At 37.4% G+C, this 17,888-nt stretch overlaps 1 protein-coding gene across 1 annotated transcript in view; it reads right to left on the reverse strand.

The window, feature by feature from the left end:
* The window catches only part of ABCA12 (ATP binding cassette subfamily A member 12), a 170,027-nt gene that overhangs the window by 118,249 nt on the left and 33,890 nt on the right, over positions 1 to 17,888 (reverse strand).

Raw genomic sequence — 17,888 nt, forward strand, 5'->3', positions numbered from 1 at the left:
CCTTAACTTCATGAATCTGTCAAAAAAAGGTGTCAGTACAAGTCTGTTTTCATTGTAAAAAGAAAGAGAAAAGGTTAAAAAAAAAGAAAATAGTATGAGCAACAGGGCAAAGTAAGCATTAATAGATTAGCAGAGGAAGTGGTAGAAATTTGATCTTAGTAATTTAAATACAGCTCTACATACAGAAAATTGGAAATAAAAGTGAAGGGATAATAAGAAAGTTGGCCAGAAGTAAAGAGGGGGAAAAAAGGAGATGGGAAGATGTCGTACTGTTGACTTTGAAGATGCAGGAAGAAGCCAAAAGCCAAGGTAAGCAGGTGACCTGTAGATGTTAGAAAAGGCATGGACACAAATTCTCCTAGAGCCTACAGAAGAAATGTAGCCCTGCTGACACATTCATTTTTAACCTGGTAAAGTGAAATTTTAGACTTTTTATCTCCAGAACTATAAAATAATAAGTTGGTGGGTTCTTTAAATTGAAGTATAATTGACACACAATATTATATCAGATTTGGGTATACAACATAGTATACCCAACACAGTATTTTGACACTTAAATACATTATGAAATGCTCACCACAATAAGTCTAGTTACCATCTGTCACCATAAAAAGTTGTTATAATATTATCGACTATATTCCCTACACTGTACTTTACACATCTCCATAACTTATATATTTTATAACTGGAGGTTTGTACCTCTAATCCCCTTCACCTATTTCGCCCATCTCCCAACTCCACCACTAAATTACTTTTTAAACCACTAAGTCTGTAGTTTGTTAGAGAAGCCACAGGCAACTAATACATGAAATACGACTGGTATGAGTTACAGTTTTGGGAATTCAGAAGAAATTGGAAAAACTTTAAATCCACCAAACTATTCACCACTACCTTCTGAGCTGCATCGCTTCCTGACACCAGAAAGACCAGCGTTTCTCCTAACATTAAACCCAGTGAAAACTTCACTGGGAAGTGGACCTCAACTGGGTTTTTTTGTAGCGCAATTCCCTGGATGAACTAGCGAGTAGCAGTTAGCTCTTCACATCACCCTGTCTACCACAATTCTGCCACAGTGGACTGCCTACAGCAAGACCTTCACAATTCTGCAGTGGAATTTCACCATTGATGGTGATCTACCCTACACCACACAGATCCCAATGGCAGCCGCTCTCCCAGAGGGCAGGTCTGCAAATGGTCTAAGTCCTATTTGATCTCAAACACAGGCAGTGGCTCCTTTGAATGGAAAGCAGACAGCAGGGCAACAGAAGCAGATGACTCCTTTGCTGTCCGCCACTTATCAAGGTGATGGTATAGCTGAGCCACACAGTGCTGAGAACACCAGCCCACGAGAAGCCATATCACAACAAGAAGAGAAGGGAAAAAAAAAGGGAAAAGACATCACAGGAAGGGGATCTGAAAGGAGGTGGCCTATTACATCCAGTTTTAGTTTCTCTGACATTAATCATAACCTTCAAATTATTAGAGAGGAATCTGGAAGCATTTAAACCCACAAGATTCCTCACACGATTACTACAGATTTGTCTATTTTATAGGAAAATCCATCACAGGGTTTCTTTAAAAACGTTTTAAAAGTCCCTACAATATTCAAAGTACAGACAGCTCACACCTCACACAGATTTTTCTGATAACTGATATTTAATTTTTTAAAAAGAGTTTTAATATTTATTATTTGACAGAGAAAGAGAGAGTACAAGCAGGCAGAGCAGCAGGCAGAGGCAGAGGGAGAAGCAGGCTCCCCACTGAGCAGGGAGCCCATTGTGGGGCTCGATCCCAGGACCACGACTCAAGCCAAAAGCAGACACTTAACTGAGTGAGCCACTCACGTGCCCCTGATAACTGATATTTAACTTGTTAAAATGGGTTCATGCAAATGAGGAATTGGTTTAGGTGTGCACATGTTTTAATAAACAGTGCCACGCACAGCATGGACGGCCTGCATTATTTATTTTACCATGACCTTTTAACTAAGAACCATACACTCATTAAGATAAGGAAAGTCTGTTGCAACAATAACTGACTTATTAAGCATCCACTTATTCACCATAATTTGGTAGGAATGTGACATACATTTACGTCACATCCTGCTTTGATATCCATAATATGGTTTCTCATACATGTCAACTTTTCACATAATCTGGAGATCCTCTAAAACTAACAAGTCAGAATTAAATATAATTAAACTTTATTTAGTAGTCTTCTTAGCGGGAAAAAGTGGATTTTTTCCCCCCATCTTCTACCCATCTCGGTTACTTTTGTGTCAGGAAGTAATAACCACTCAGAGCAATGGTGGAGTCAAACCATCACACGTTTTAAAGAGCTGCTAATTCTAAGTTGAACTCATTCTATTCTGAAGGTGTCTCTAGCACTTTCAGGTTCCAAAATTGTGTTTCTCTTTATATCTGTAAATGCTAGGGTGCGGGAAAAAGAGAAACATTTCTCTTTCCCTCACAGGACTTCCGTGCAGCAAGCATGAAACATGTAAAGTTAGGGCTAAAAATTGGTTGCCCATATTCACAGCCAGAGCACAGATTTAAGGACATAAGTAGAGGAAGATCATAACTATGCAAACTACAGTACTACTTGCAGGTTAAAAACAAACAAACAAACAAACAAACAAACAAACCCAGATCTTAGGGGCTTGGGATGGAGTAGTAAAGCAAGATAAATTCCTTGATATCATGATTCCCAAAGGTCTTAAACTTAGGACAACATTCATGACTATCTCCAGGAGAATAACTATTGAAGAACTTGCAATGTCATGGGGAAATTGGGCCAGAAGATGCTAGCATATTCTGAGAGTGAGGTAGGTGAGTAGTAAGCAAGATCCCAATTTACCTATGGGTTGGTTTCTTAGGGCCTCCATGCAGAGGCAGTGAAGTGGTCTGAGCAGCCACCCACTGGTGGGGAGAAGTTAGTCTCATAAAATAGACACCGTCAACATTACCTCCATAATAATAGCATTGCCAGATTCCAACATTATTTCAGGGAGTTGAATCAAACCAAACTATAAAACATTTTAAGGAATAAGCCATTAATTAGCTAAGTTTTTAACTAAATCAGATTAAGTTTTCATTGTTTCAGGAATGAAACTGGCATTATAAAAAGATCTAGTTTTAAGAATTTAAAAAAACAACTCTGTAAAGAATTGTGCTATCAACCTATACATCTGTGTTCACCTATAAAGGGGATCAGGTTTGGTTTTCCTTTCCCTTTCTTCACCAAATTCCGTACTTGGAACAATATTTAAGTGACATAATGTGAGATTAGAGCAGGGGTTCTGAAAGCTCAAATCTTGGACCAAGAGCAACAGCACTGCCTGAGAACTTGCTAGAAATGCAAATTTGAGATCCCATCCCAGATCTACTTACTCAGAAATTCTGGGAAAGGGGTTCAGCACTCTTTATTTTAACATGCCCTCTAGGTAATTCTGATGCACACTAAAGTTTGCCAGCAATAGGATTAGATTATAAACTTTTTTGCAGGAGAGTCAAATAGTGAATATTTTTAGCTGTGAAACTCAACTGTCTTCATCATAGTTATTAAATTCCTTCAATGTAGTATGGAAGCAGACATACACAGTGTACATTAATGGGCCTAACTGCATTCAAATAAAACTTTATTTACAAAAAAAAAAAAAAAAAGGCAACAGACTAGGGTTGGCCTACAGGCTCTAGTTTCCTGATCCTTAAGAGGATGACCTTTTACATTTGTCCCCTCCCTCTCCTGCCTTGCTCACTTCTTATTTTCACATCTTCCCCATCCTTCTTTTTCTCTTTTTCCATCTTATCTAATTTACTTAATATTCCTTTTCCTGTATTTCTCAATATTTTATTCTTTCCTTTCCACTGAACATCCCTCTCTTTTGATTTCTTTTTCCTGCTACTCCCTTCACCAACTCTTGTATCTCTTTACTCACTGGTACAGCCAAGAATGCACATTGCTCCCAATATCTTCCCTTACTTTTTTCCCTTTTTCACCTCCACAGAAGGATTTTGCACCCTTCCATAATAAATTCAGGAGCACATTGCTCATTGGCACTATCCACAGAAGTGCTGTTTTCTATTTACTGTATTATTAAAGAAAGAAATGTCACACTCTTTTCAACAATGAAGCTACTTCCATTTGACATCATTAGGCTTAGGAAACATTCTGTAGGCTACCTTGGTGACATTTGTAGATATTATAATAATGGTAGATATTGGAGAATTTCCACTGCATTTCTTTGTGTTTTTCTCAAAGCAGGTCAGAACCCAACCTAGATGATATTTTGTGTTTCCAGGTGAAAAGAATTTGGTCTTTACTCCAGTAAAGAAATGATGTACCTTGGAAGGAAATTCTGACTTTAAAATATGGAGTTATTCATTTTGGGTGTTATATTTTTCTTAACTTTTTAGATACAGGGTCTCATTAGCAGAATACATATCAGGACTTCTGATCAATTAAATGATAAGTCTCCTCATGAAACACCACAAGAATTTCTCATCATGGCAAGAGTACAAAATGAGACAAACATATCTAGAAATGAACATCACCGATAAACAATCAAATAACCAGATAAGAGTAAAGAAAATATGAGAAAGGAAATGAATCTAAGAAGGATATTTGTAATAATTTATTAAAGTAAGTCTTTTTTATTCTTATAATTTTTCAGCAAATTCTGTTCTCAATAACATTTTTAAAGATATAATTAAAATGTATACGACATAACCCTAGCCTTTTAAATTATTTTATGACATTATATCAAGAGCCCATAAGACTGCCCTTGTTCTTCACTTGAACTTTTCATTTAGAGGAGAGAGCTGATCCCTGGGGGGAGGTGTCCTATTCCCCACTTATCACCAGGTAAACTCAAATACACTGACTCTTCCTAATTCTAATCCCTCTGAATGAAGGCTTTGTTTTTGTTTTTTAAAATCTTTGTGGCCCAAAGAGACTTTAGCCTAGGGATTAATACTGATATGACTTTGAATCTTCAGGTAAAGTCACTAGCTCAATAAAATCGCACTCTCTGAGAGACTAGATAAAGAACAAGCTACTTGAAAGAAAAATCTTTACATAGTTCTTAGCACAATGCTCAACGTAGTACAAGCAATTATTAACTATATGAATGAATGAATGAGTGAACAAACCCCTGAAGGTCACAGAAAGACTGTATGATTTAGGACTTTAACATAATATACATCTTTATTATTTATAGGGCAAATTTTCAAATTTTATCCCATATTACAGTAAGTTCAATAGATAATAGATATTGTAAATTCAATTGATAATAAGTACAAAGGATAATATACTATTGCATCATATTCATGTGCCTTATTAAAAATAAAAATGGATAAACTGATATTGATAAAACCAGTAATACTTAGTGTTTTAGGCTCCTTAGATTTCAGTTTCTTTGCAAATCTAGTAAGTACACATTGACATCTGTAATATCAACCACTGAAATTTTTATCCACAGAGAGAATCCATTCATAATCTATTCAGAATATTTACCAAACAGACACTGTGTGTCTGCCCCTGAGTAAGGTGCTAAGTAAAGGTCATTCTTCTATTTTTTTAAAATTACAAATATTTCATTTAAACATCTTAAAAATTAATTTCTAGGTTATGTGTGTGTGAGAAAGAGAGAGACAGGGAGAAAGACCATCCATTTTCAAAGCTCATCACACTTTCATTATATAATATGCATACAGAAACCATTGTTTTCCTAACCTGTCAGAAATATAATGTATAGAAATTGCATATGTTTGAGAATAAATAGCAAAACATCGGTAAGAGAGGAACCTTCCTGTTTTTTGGAATAAACAATGATCATTTCATACAACTCCATGGCAGTCCTATAGGATCAGCAGGGCAAGCGTGATGCCCATTTTGCAGATAACCTCAGAGAGACCAAGCAATTTGCTTAAGGTCACCTGAAAAGTTAAGTGCCAGAGTTACATGATATATGACAATAAAGAACACAACCTTCTGTTCAGCTAAGTTTCAGCATATCTTGGAGTGAGCAGACGGAGAATTTGAAAAACCGGTACCACTTCTGGTTTTGATGCTGATTCATTGTATCACCAGGGGGAAGTTAACCTCTCCATGTCTCTATTTCCACATTTACCAAATGGAGGATAATGGGCCTTGCCACCTCACAGGGCACAAGGAAGATTAATCAGATAACTTGTGTAAGGAACTGTGACAACTAGAGAGGGAAGGCCGTGAGGAATCATCACTGTTGCATCATGTGTATAATTTACCAGGCAGTGACCAGGGCTGTGCTGCTCCACCTGGTCTCCCATCTCTGTGTCTTGAACCAATGAATGGTTAGGAGTATTGCATGATTGCTTCTCTCCCTAGTAATTCATAATAGGCACCTATATCACCTGCTACAGTGCTTCAATTACTGCGTGCTCAGTGGGTGTGGCACCATGATACATTCTTCCTAATTCTCCCCAGGCAAGTCTTGCTCCTTCATACAGGTGCTTTTCCAAGTTCAAATCCTTTGGCAAAAAGGTAGACTGTTTCTGGCAATGAGAGTTGCGACAAGATGCTTAATCCTTAAAGCAGAGGGTGAGAGGGTCCTATACTCAAAAGATTGGCATCTTTGGATGCCACAGAGAAGAAGAACAAACCTTGGGTCATTTGACATGGCGTCCTACATGCTGGGATCTTTCCCACATTCCTCAGTGTTGTCTCTAAATACCACAACCAACAGGTTTTGAAATGTAAAAAAAAGTATCCCAGAGAAGATAATTTGGGGACTCTGCTACAAAACTGCAAGTGCTATACAAGGTACGAAAAGATTCTTGCCCTTTTTCTATATTTGGCTTTTTACTATTATTATTTTTTTAAGATAAAGGGTTGAGGGGCTTTAGACTCAGGACATTGCTATCTCTTTGGATATTATCCCTTTGATCCTAAAGTGCACAAGTGAACTGATGGTCAACCCAAAGGGCTCCATAACCCATCTTCCTTAGTTTCCAGAGGACAATGTGCCTCCTTTCTTTCTGAAGGTTAAGGAGACCCTGTTGGGTGATGGGTTCCAAAGACCATGGCTTGATTTATTTAAATTGTAAACAAAATGATTTGATTCAAGGTGAGGAGACATCATTGTAATACATACATGCTGGATTATAAACTCCCACATGGACTGAATCTGGAGTTTAAAAACACTCACTAATACTATTAAAAATATTTGCACTTGGCAAGGAATAGTGAGTCTTGGCTCTTCCTGGGTGAGTAGGGTCCATCAGACAAGACTAACAGAAGCCAGCTGAAACTTGTCTATCAGCAACAAAGATGCACAATTGCATTTTTAAAATCTTCCTTGCCATGGCCATTTGCAAACAGAATCTGGGCAACTGTTTTATTTCCTTCTAAATCTAAAGTTAAAAGAAAAATGAACGCTAGATCTTTGTTCCATTGTGGAACCTTGTTCCTATAAAACTTGGTCTTCTAATTCTTCTTAGATATGGCCAGCTAGAAAAGTACCTAACAGCTTTTGGGCAGGGCTGATCTGAAGCTGGATCCACACTGGTATGGCTGGGTTGACTGCTAAGGTCAAGAAGACCTGACACCAGTGGGATGAGAGCCACTGTGCTGCACCCCATCAGTCACAGATTTTCTTGAGACATGACCCTCTCCCCTTCCACAAATCCAGTGACATCTGTTAACACCTAGCAAAGGGTGGTGGTACTTCCTCCAGTGCCACCACATTCATTCTGATTTGTCAAGGAAGTGCTGCACTAATTGTTACCCACAGTGATCTCACTCAGGCGTCTAGGTAGTTAAGTCACAAAATCTGCACTGGGGGATAAACTGAAGAACCGATTCTTCTCTCATCATGGTGGTCTCCAACGTGATGTTGGGGTTCGGGGGAGCAGGGGAGGATAAGCATTTCCATAAACCAGGTTCTGGGGCTACATGAGTTTAGGAAACTGAGCTCCATCTCCTGTTCTGGGAAAGCCAGAGTACATAGCATATTAAAGATTCTGAGAAGTTTTTCAGTAAAAAATCTGAATAACTTTGGTTAATTCCACATTTCCACAAATGTGAATGCAGAATATTAATTCTGATTTTTTTCTTTCTCTTCCTGTTTTACTTAAGATTCCTGGGAAAGATATTCCATGAGGCACACTTTGGAAAATAGTGCCTTTACCATGATCTCACATATTCCCAACTGAAAAGGAACCTGGAACTAGAAATTATTTATTCTCCCCAGGAGGGAACTTTTACCATAAAGAAGTATTTGGCTTTGAGCCTTGATGTGCTAGAACTTACTTGTATACAGCCACCTTACTAACTTGGCCTAAATACAGTAAGCAATTCAACAAGCCCCTTAGTATTTATTTGTGAAAGTCCGTTACAACTGTCCTCTGACTATTTGTGGAAGTCCTTCAGTGAAACTTGTTTAAGACAATCCTTAGGGAAGGGGAATTTCATTCCAGAAGGATTTGGGAAACCTTATAAAAGTGCACCCTCTAAATGGGAAAAAATAAGGTAATGAAGAAATCAGAATAAGAGCAAACAAACTTAGGAAAGAATTAATCCAGCACAATAATAAGTGCCAAAGGTATGTGTATTCTTAGAGGTTGGCTGCAAATTTGAATCTGAGTGTCCTAAGGAACACAGAAACAATCATTTAGAATGTCCCAAAATAAAATAAAACTAAATAAATGTATAGGGGGAGGTACAGCTTTTCTTATACAGAAAGAAATCATACCCGTCGGGCACCAGGAACTTCAGTGGGATCTTAGTGTTTTTGCCTCCATCCAGAAAAGGAGCACCAGTAAAAGTGACTCATCATCCTAGTGATCCATCCCTAATGGGAAGTGAGTGACCTGTCTCAAAGCTGTTTGTCCTAGGAGGCAGACTGGGGAGAAACCGAGGTGCCATTCTCCCTTTACCACCTAGGAAAGGGGTCCATTGCCAAGTCAGGGCACCGTGATCGTGGGACGGGATGCAGAATATCAAACAAGACAATGACAATAGTGCAAAGTTGTTTGGGAGTTAGCCAGAAAAATGTCCCCTTCAACTTGTCTCCCAAATATTTGCCTCACTGACATCTCGACTAAGTTCTGAGTCATTACCACAGCTACATGTTGGGAGAAATTTTAGGAATTACTCTAGTGAGTAAAGCACCAGGCAGGAGCAAGAGTTAAAAAGCATCCTTCTAATCCTAGCTTTGCAAATGATTTATTATGCAACCACGACCCTCTACCTTGAGTCATTTCCTCACTTATGCAGGAAACATAAATCTGGACTATCCATCCATCACAACTATTACAAGTAGAAGAATCTCCTGTAAAAGGAGATTAGCCATGCTGAAGTATTAAGCACTTAACATAAGATGAAAATTATGTTTGGAAATTAAAATGTGATCTCAGTAACCCATTAAGAGTAATGATATGGAGAAAAGAATTTTAGTAATTACCCCTAGAAAGGTATGTTACTAACAACTATTTTTTTCATTCAGAAATCTGATTCAGTTATCCCAGAGAATTATATGTGTTACAGTGTAAAAATAAAAGCCAGTGAAGTTTTGCTAGGAACATTGTGCAGGAAAAAAAAGAAAGTCCTATAAACACAGAAGCTTAGTAACATCTCTAATTCAACAGATGGTCTATTCACTTGGGAAGAAAAGGGTCTGGTTTCGGATCCTATCACTTCTCAACAGCTTGTGTAATATTTATGTCTTTGGTATTCATATTGCGTCTATTTACAAATGATACGTGTGACAACCTGCCAGTGGAAAATGTATGTCGCAACCTTTTCCTTCAAGCAACGCTGCTGACAGGTAGCAACCTCATCTTCTTGTCAGACTTGACTTTCTCCTAAACCAGAGATTCTCTTACCAAGACCTCTGCCAATCACAAAGAGACAATTTAAGTGACCTGTGGCTTGCTTTGCAACCACAACATATTACTGGTCTTTTCTCTCCTTCTATGTAAAACAACTTTTCATCAAACCACTTTTTTGTCATTAGGAAGAGAAAAGAAAGAAAGTAGAGAAAATCCCCAGGGGGTATTTTGTAGAAGAAAAAAAAATGCTAACATGGCAATTAGTATTTTCTGGTTTTTTTTTTTTTTCCTAAGAAAAAAAGTTTTTTTTTTTTCTAAAAAAGGAAATATTTCAGAAAAATACAAATGGAAACTTCAAGATTCCATTTGCCTGTCAGTCAGATTGGCAAAAGTGTAAAAAGTCTGACAACACCAAGTGTTGGAGAGGCTATACAGCAGTGGGAATTCTCATCCCATTGTGGGGAAAAAGTAAAATAAAAAGTAAAAATAAAGCCATCGTAGAATGCATTTGGCCACACTGAACAAAGTTTAAAATACACATAGCTGTAGGTATATACCCTGGAGACATGTGCACACAGGCACAAAGAGACATATTTAAGACATCCATCACAACACTACTGGAAATAATTGAAAAAATAACTTAGGTGCTCATCAAAAGACCATGGATAGGTTGTGATATAGCTATACATGGAATACATGGTCAAAATGAATTCACTAAAGCTGCATAAATCAATGGAGATAAAAATATGAAATGTCATGCTGAACAATAACATAGTATTCAGTCAAAAAAGCATGGTGCAAAAGGATGCTAAGTTGGGGCACCATTCTATAAAGTTTAAAATCCTATGGTCAAAAAGAACAAACTTTCAGTTATAAAATAAATAAGTCTTGGGCACTTAATATAGATCATGGTGACTATGGTTAACAATATCATATTGTATATTTGTAAGTTGCTAAGTGAGTGGATATTAAAAGTTCTCAACATGAGAAAAAAATTAGTAACCATGTGAAGTAACGAATATTAACTAAACTTACTGCGATCATTTCACAATCTATACACATACCAATTCATTATGTTGTACATCTGAAACTAATATGCTATATGTCAACTATATTTCAATAAAACTGGAAAAAACCTTACAGTTATACTAGGAGACATATGAAATAAAAGAGGAAGAAAAGAAAGAACCACTTGATATACTACATAGCAAAGAAATTATCAAAGACACCCTTTGGCAATGAATCCTAGAATTATCCCTGATTCTCCACAGCACCCATTTCAGAACAAAGCTCTGTTTCCTAGGATCTTCCTCAGTTGTCACCCAAAGTCCAACTCCTATAATAGGTTCCTGCTAGCACTCTCCTACTGAGACACTCTACAGTTCCTCATGGTGCGGACTCTTCCCTAGCTTCCAGGAGGAATAAACACAACTTATTCAACAACAACAACAAAGTTAAATAAAACCAAGAAAAAAGGATGCCTGTATGGCTCAGTGGTTGAGCATCTGCCTTTGGCTTGGGTCATGGTCCCACGGTCCCAGGATCGAGTTCTGCATCAGGCTCCCCACATGGAGCCTGCTTCTCCCTCTGCCTCTCTCTCTCTCTCTCTGTGTGTCTCTCATGAATAAATAAAATCTTTAAAAACAAAAACAAAAAACAAGAAATCACAGAATTTTTAAATAAAATCTGAAAAATTATATAATGTAGTCAGGTATATAAATATATAGTAAAAAATATAAAACAGGCATGGGAATGTTATACACCAAATAAAATGACAATGACATCCTTCAGGAAGGGAAAGAGGGGTGCAGGCAGGCAGGAGAGAAATTAATCTGAGTAGTTTACAAAGGGGCTTCAATGGTACCTTAATGTTTGATTTCTTTTAAATAAATGATTCTGAAAGAAATATGGCTAAAAATGTTAGGGTTTGATAAAGTTAGATAGTGGATACATGAATGTTTGTGCTGCTTTTATGATTGCCAATATGTTTGAAATGGGACACACTTTTCCTTTTTTTTAATGCATTTTTTAAAAAAAGATTTTATTCATTAATGAGAGAGAGAGACATAGGCAGAGGGAGAAGCAGGCTCCATGCAGGGAGCCTGACGTGGGACTCGATCCCAGGTCTCCAGGATCAGGCCCTGGGCTGAAGGCGGGGCTAAACCGCTGAGCCACCCCGGCTGCCCCACACTTTTCCTTTTAAAGATAAAGCTGTAAATCTTCCTCCACTTATGATGGTTTTATATCCGAGAAACTGATAAGTTGAAAATGAGGTAAGTCAAAAATGCATTTAATACAACTAGTCTACTGAACGTCATAACCTAGTCTAGCCTACCTTAAACATACTCAGAATACTTACATTTAGCCTACAGTTGGGCAAAATCACTGAGCATATAGACTATTTTGTAATAGAGTACTGACTATCTCATTTAATTTATTGAATCTTTTTTTAATTTTTTTAAACATTTTTTAAAATTTTTATTTATTTATGATAGTCACACACAGCGAGAGAGAGAGAGAGAGAGAGGCAGAGACACAGGCAGAGGGAGAAGCAGGCTCCATGCACCGGGAGCCCGACGTGGGATTCGATCCTGGGTCTCCAGGATCGCGCCCTGGGCCAAAGGCAGGTGCCAAACCGCTGCGCCACCCAGGGATCCCTCATTTAATTTATTGAATACTGTGTTGAAAGTGACAAACAGAATGGCTGTATGGATACAGAATGGTTAAGACCATCGGTTCTTTACTCTCACCATGCATGGCTGACTGGGAGCTGTGGGCTGGCTGCTGGTGCCCAGTATCATGATAGAGGGTTCTATGGAATATTGCTAGCTTGGGAAAAAGATCGAGATTTAAAATTCATATGGTATGGTTTCTACCAAATGTATATTGCTTTTACACCATCATAAAGGTGAAAATTGTAAGTTGAACCATTATAAGTTGGGAACTATATATGGGAATTACGCTAAAATTTAGGAAGTTAAAAAAATAAAATAAAATTTAGGAAGTTTTACTTACTGAAATATCAGAGAAAGCTCATTATAATGCAATCTAACCTGTAAGCCGATTCAAGAATAGCTTTATAACAATGCTCTCTGGGTTGATAAATTCCATCCACTTTTTGTAAATGTTGAGTAACTCATTAATCTATTTTTTTAATGCATTGTCTTCATTGCCCTGTTTATTATGATACTAGCTGGGAGTCTCTCTTCCCTGAGAGGCATGGCTAATTCAGAACTCATTAAATGCACGACTCCAAACTGTTCATTATATATTACCTCCATCCTCTCTCCATTGAGCATCATCTGCTATTGTGTTTACCCCATTACTGAGCTTAATTAAGTCCTCCAAGAGTTTCTCATAATCCTCCAAACTTGTTGTTGGCAAATATGTACCATTTATTTGCATTGCTTCCGAATCAATGATAAATATGTTTTAAAATTGTTTCTAGGCTTCTAAAAGTCATCACAATGTTCAAACTGATTGTCATGCTCTACTTTACATATTTCCTTATTTCAACTGGTTTTTGGAACTACCTGGGATCTAATCTTTCATCTATTCATCTATTAACTTGCACCTCAACTTATTTATTTATTATTATTTTTAAAAGATTTTATTTATTTATTCATGAGAGATACAGAGAGAGAGAGAGAGAGGCAGAGACACAGGCAGAGGGAGAAGCAGACTCCATGCAGAAAGCCTGATGTGGGACTCGATCCAGGGCCTCCAGGATCACACCCTGGGCCAAAGGCAGGCGCTAAACCACTGAGCCACCCAGAGATCCCCTACACCTCAACTTATTTAAAGGACCCTTCATTCAGAGCCCTGTGGGAAGATCACAACAAAGTGCCAACCACTGGCTTACCTAACTGCAAATACTCAGTTAATTATCTCAAGGAGTTTCAGCAGGTTAAAAAGACATAACTGAGTTTATGAAAACTACATTGAATGAACTGCCTGGGAAGGTTTTTGTTTTTTGTTTTTTGTTTTTTGTTTTTGTTTTTTTCCTGCTAAAGGAAAAATTTCTCACATCTAATGTGAATTCCCAGGTCTCTCTTCTCACATTAAAAACAAGAAAAAAGCAAAACAGGTTAGCCATTAGCCAGCTGGCAGCTCTTTAAAGATATTCTCACAACTAATGGTAAATGATACAGCTTTTCTAGTGGGTCAGTTTCATTCTGCAGTTTCCTCAGATTTTCAAAAATGATAACCAAGGCAAGCAGTGCTGTTTCATTCCCCTAGATTCCTATGGCTTTCATTGCCAAACTCAGGTCAGTGGTCTGCATCACTGTGTGGATGACAGTAACACAAGATCATGGGGCATCGCATTTAGCCTCTGTCCTGCTTGATTATCTGTTTGAGAGAATCTTGATCTAATAGACTCCTCTGACTTTACCACATATACGCTATCAGAGAATGCTTGTTACTTTTTTGAATTGTAAGCAATATTGCCTTCAGATCTCTTCTTAATTTTAAGTCTTAGTTTATGTAGCCCTGCTGATAAATTTGTCTTTTGTTATCCTTTCTTGGGTAGACATTATTCCAATTATCTATCTGCATTAGCAATGTAGCATCATTACTCATTCAATCAATCCAGGAATGGCCACTGAAAACCTTTTATGGACATAACATGGAAATGCTGTTGATGGACAAGGGAACCAAAGCTATCTTCATTCTTAGACTTATGAAGGACAGGAGAAAACACAGGAGTTACCAGGTTAGTAAAACAAACTATAGCCACCCCTCTCTATTTTGGGGTTATTAATAGCTGAGAATTATATCTAATTGGCACAGTAACCCCCAGGTACCCCCACCCCCTTTTCCTACTTTGTAACTGCCTCCCAGGATTAGACTACTCCGAGCTAACAGTGAAATTAAATCCTTCCCATACATCCAATAATTACAACAAGCTGGGATATGAATCAGCACACGAACTAGGCGAGTAGCTTAGTATATATATTTTTTCTTCCATCCTGTCTCCTTTTATGCATATTTAGTGGACTTTGTAGCAGCCTCTTTTGTATCTGAGGCAAGCAGATGCTTTTACTCTCCTAGCCTTAATGATGTGGAGGAAAACAGAAGGATGCAAAAAAGTCTCCAAGTGCTTCATCTTCAGAGACAATAGATACTGAAATTGCATTCCTCACACCATCCCCTCTTCCCAGTTCAGTATCTGGAAGTGGTGAAAGAAGCTGTGCTGTAACGCACAAGAAAATCCTTCCATAGACACTGGTGGGTTTCTTTTTAGAAAAAGGTGAGCAACTACATAAAACTAAAGGATTAGAACTTAGAAGTCATTCTCCAACGGACTCATTTCACTCAGCATTTGATGGGCTGACCACTGGGTGTTATACTATATGTTGGCAAATTGAATTTAAATTTTAAAAATGTAAAAAATAAATAAAAATGAAGCATACAAAAGCTAAAAAGGACTAAAAAAAGAAAGTTAAAGTTATGACAGTTTCTTCCTGGCTGTGAGACAACAAAGTGTAAATGAGGGGGTCTTACTAGCTATTCAAAATCAAACTGTCAGGGCCAGTCCTAGAGAATATTGGTAAATAACAGAAATGAAACAGGGAAGATATATGAAAGTTCAAGCCAATCTTCAATTTTCAAATACCAAAATCTATGTAACTTCACTGACTGCTTACTATGCTCAAGGAACAATGGAGTCAGGATAAATTCCGGTAGTCTTCTCCAATTCAATTTTATCTTTTCCTGATCATCGTCCCTCTTGTTTTGTATCATTCAAATCAACAAAATGAGTTACCAGCTTTTGCTTAATTGCTACTAGACATGCACCAATTTCCTCCAAAGCATCAGACTCTTTTTAATTATTCCTTTTGGCAGTACTGAACAGCTCTTGTTCTGTTACTTAATAAAATGTTTAGAAGATAGTTAACAGAAACTTTAAATCCCAGGCCAGTACTTACAATATTTAAAAAGGCTGATGAAAGAAATCAGGTACAATATGGACAGTTTGGAAGAAATTAAAGTTAGACATACCAGTAGGATTGATGTCATACTAGTTGAGGCTGGATGCCCCAAAGGATAAATGGATAAATGGATGACTATAATTCATTGTATTCCTAATAATTATTCCTCTATGTGACATATATCATTTGTAATTCTTACAACTCTGAAAGGTGATTTTCTTTTCCATTACATATAGTAATTCAGAATAACCTGCCTGTTTTGCATCTTTAGTCCCACATAATTTTTCTTGCTTGTTGATAGGAAAATGAGATCTATTATTAATAACTTCTAGTGTAGTTTCTTAAAATTCCTTAAAAAATATAAAGTGGATACTCTCCCCTTAAGATGCAGCCAAAAGAGTCACAAATTTATGATTTATCATAGAATGAAAGCATTCCTGATTAAGTTTCAAAATGGTTTAAAAATAGATATTTATAAATCTAAGAAACAACTGGCCTAGGAGATTTAAAAAGAGAAAAATTACTTATTTACATTTTATAGATTAAAAACGAAAGGCAGGACAGGAGTGAAAGATACACCAGAGACAGACCAGTGGCCCTAAGTAACAACCATGCCTTTCCATGTCCCATGGGATTCTCTGTTGGGAAGTCAAGATTGTATCTTAAGTCTCACTCAATGCTCCATCCTACTGCTTCTGCTTACTGCAGTAACTGGGATTTCAGATCGACAATACTAGAAGCACAAGGCAATTCTTCCAAGGAAGTGTAAGTTAAGCCTCTCTCCTTTCCCTTCAGAACTATATTATTTTTAATCTTTTCTTGAGCAACTCTAGGATATTCCCTTATCAGTTGATTGAGAATTAAGAATTTGTTGATCAAAGTTGAGAATCATTTGATTTATCCTTAATTTGGCTTTATAATGCCTATTTCTGGCCAGGAAAAGGAAGATACCAATTGCCCTATTAAACTTGATGTGTGCATATTTGTATTCAAAAGATCCAGTTAAAATTAAACTTGACTGGCTCTCTTTAGTCTATCTACCTTCACTTCCTGACAAAACAAACAAGCAAAAATGAGAGGTTTTCCCCTAAATAATGGTGAATTACTTTTAAACATTGGGATACTTTGATATACACTACTTACTTTATAATGCATCACAGAGATAACATTTAAAATTGTGCATCTAAGTATATTATATATATGTGTTATTGTGTATTATATATATTATATATATTTGTGTACTTATACACACACACACACACACACACACACACACAAAACATATGTCTTTAGAAGAGCCCAATGGAATGCAAGAGGGGAAATTCAGACAGGGAAAAAAGGAGTATCAAGGAAGAAGAGATTCAGAGTGGAGGTCTGTTACACTATGAAATAAATAGAGGATCTTGCAATTTCTGACACAAAGCCAATCTTAAAAAGGCTCTAGATCTGTTTTGTTTCTAGGCTATTGGGATTGTCCTTACTGAGAGTGTTACACAGTTATGTAGACCTCAGGTGAGAGAACAAGAGTGCTCAGGCAGACGTGGAATGCCACTATAATGTGTTAATGCCCTCTTCTGAGCAGCCTTCCCATCTTCAGGATAAAGTCCAAACCTTAGCCCTGGGTAAGACTCCTCCTGGCCCCCACGCTTGACTCACTTCCAACAACAGGATGTCTTTCCCTCCCATTAAAATGAATCATTTTGTTTATATTTTGCAATACGACTTATAATTGTGCCACAGAGTTCACAGGAGTATAGGCCTGGGGCAGACAATCTTCCTTATTCAAGCACTTGCCTTCTTTCGCCTCAGTGCTTCTAGCCTGATGGTCTTCAGGCTGAGCTGAGGGGCAAGAAGGATCAATGGCCTGTGAAGAGTCGATGAAAAAGCTGATGTCTGTGACCCATCATTCCAAACACAAGCCCCTTGCTGCCAGTGCTCCTGTAGCTCATGGAATACATGTAACTTGGCTGATCTTGAAAAGTTGACTCAAGCAAGTGTCCTTTTCAATTACTATAATAATAACATATATAACTGTATATAACTCTAGTATTTTAATGCTTTTCAGCTTAAAAGTACTTTCTGAAATAACATTACATTTGAGCCTCATTCACATAACCATGGGAGGTAAGCATCATTTCCTCTTTTA

This window comes from Canis lupus, chromosome 37 (assembly GCF_011100685.1).
Source record: "Canis lupus familiaris isolate Mischka breed German Shepherd chromosome 37, alternate assembly UU_Cfam_GSD_1.0, whole genome shotgun sequence".
Taxonomy (NCBI): domain Eukaryota; kingdom Metazoa; phylum Chordata; class Mammalia; order Carnivora; family Canidae; genus Canis; species Canis lupus.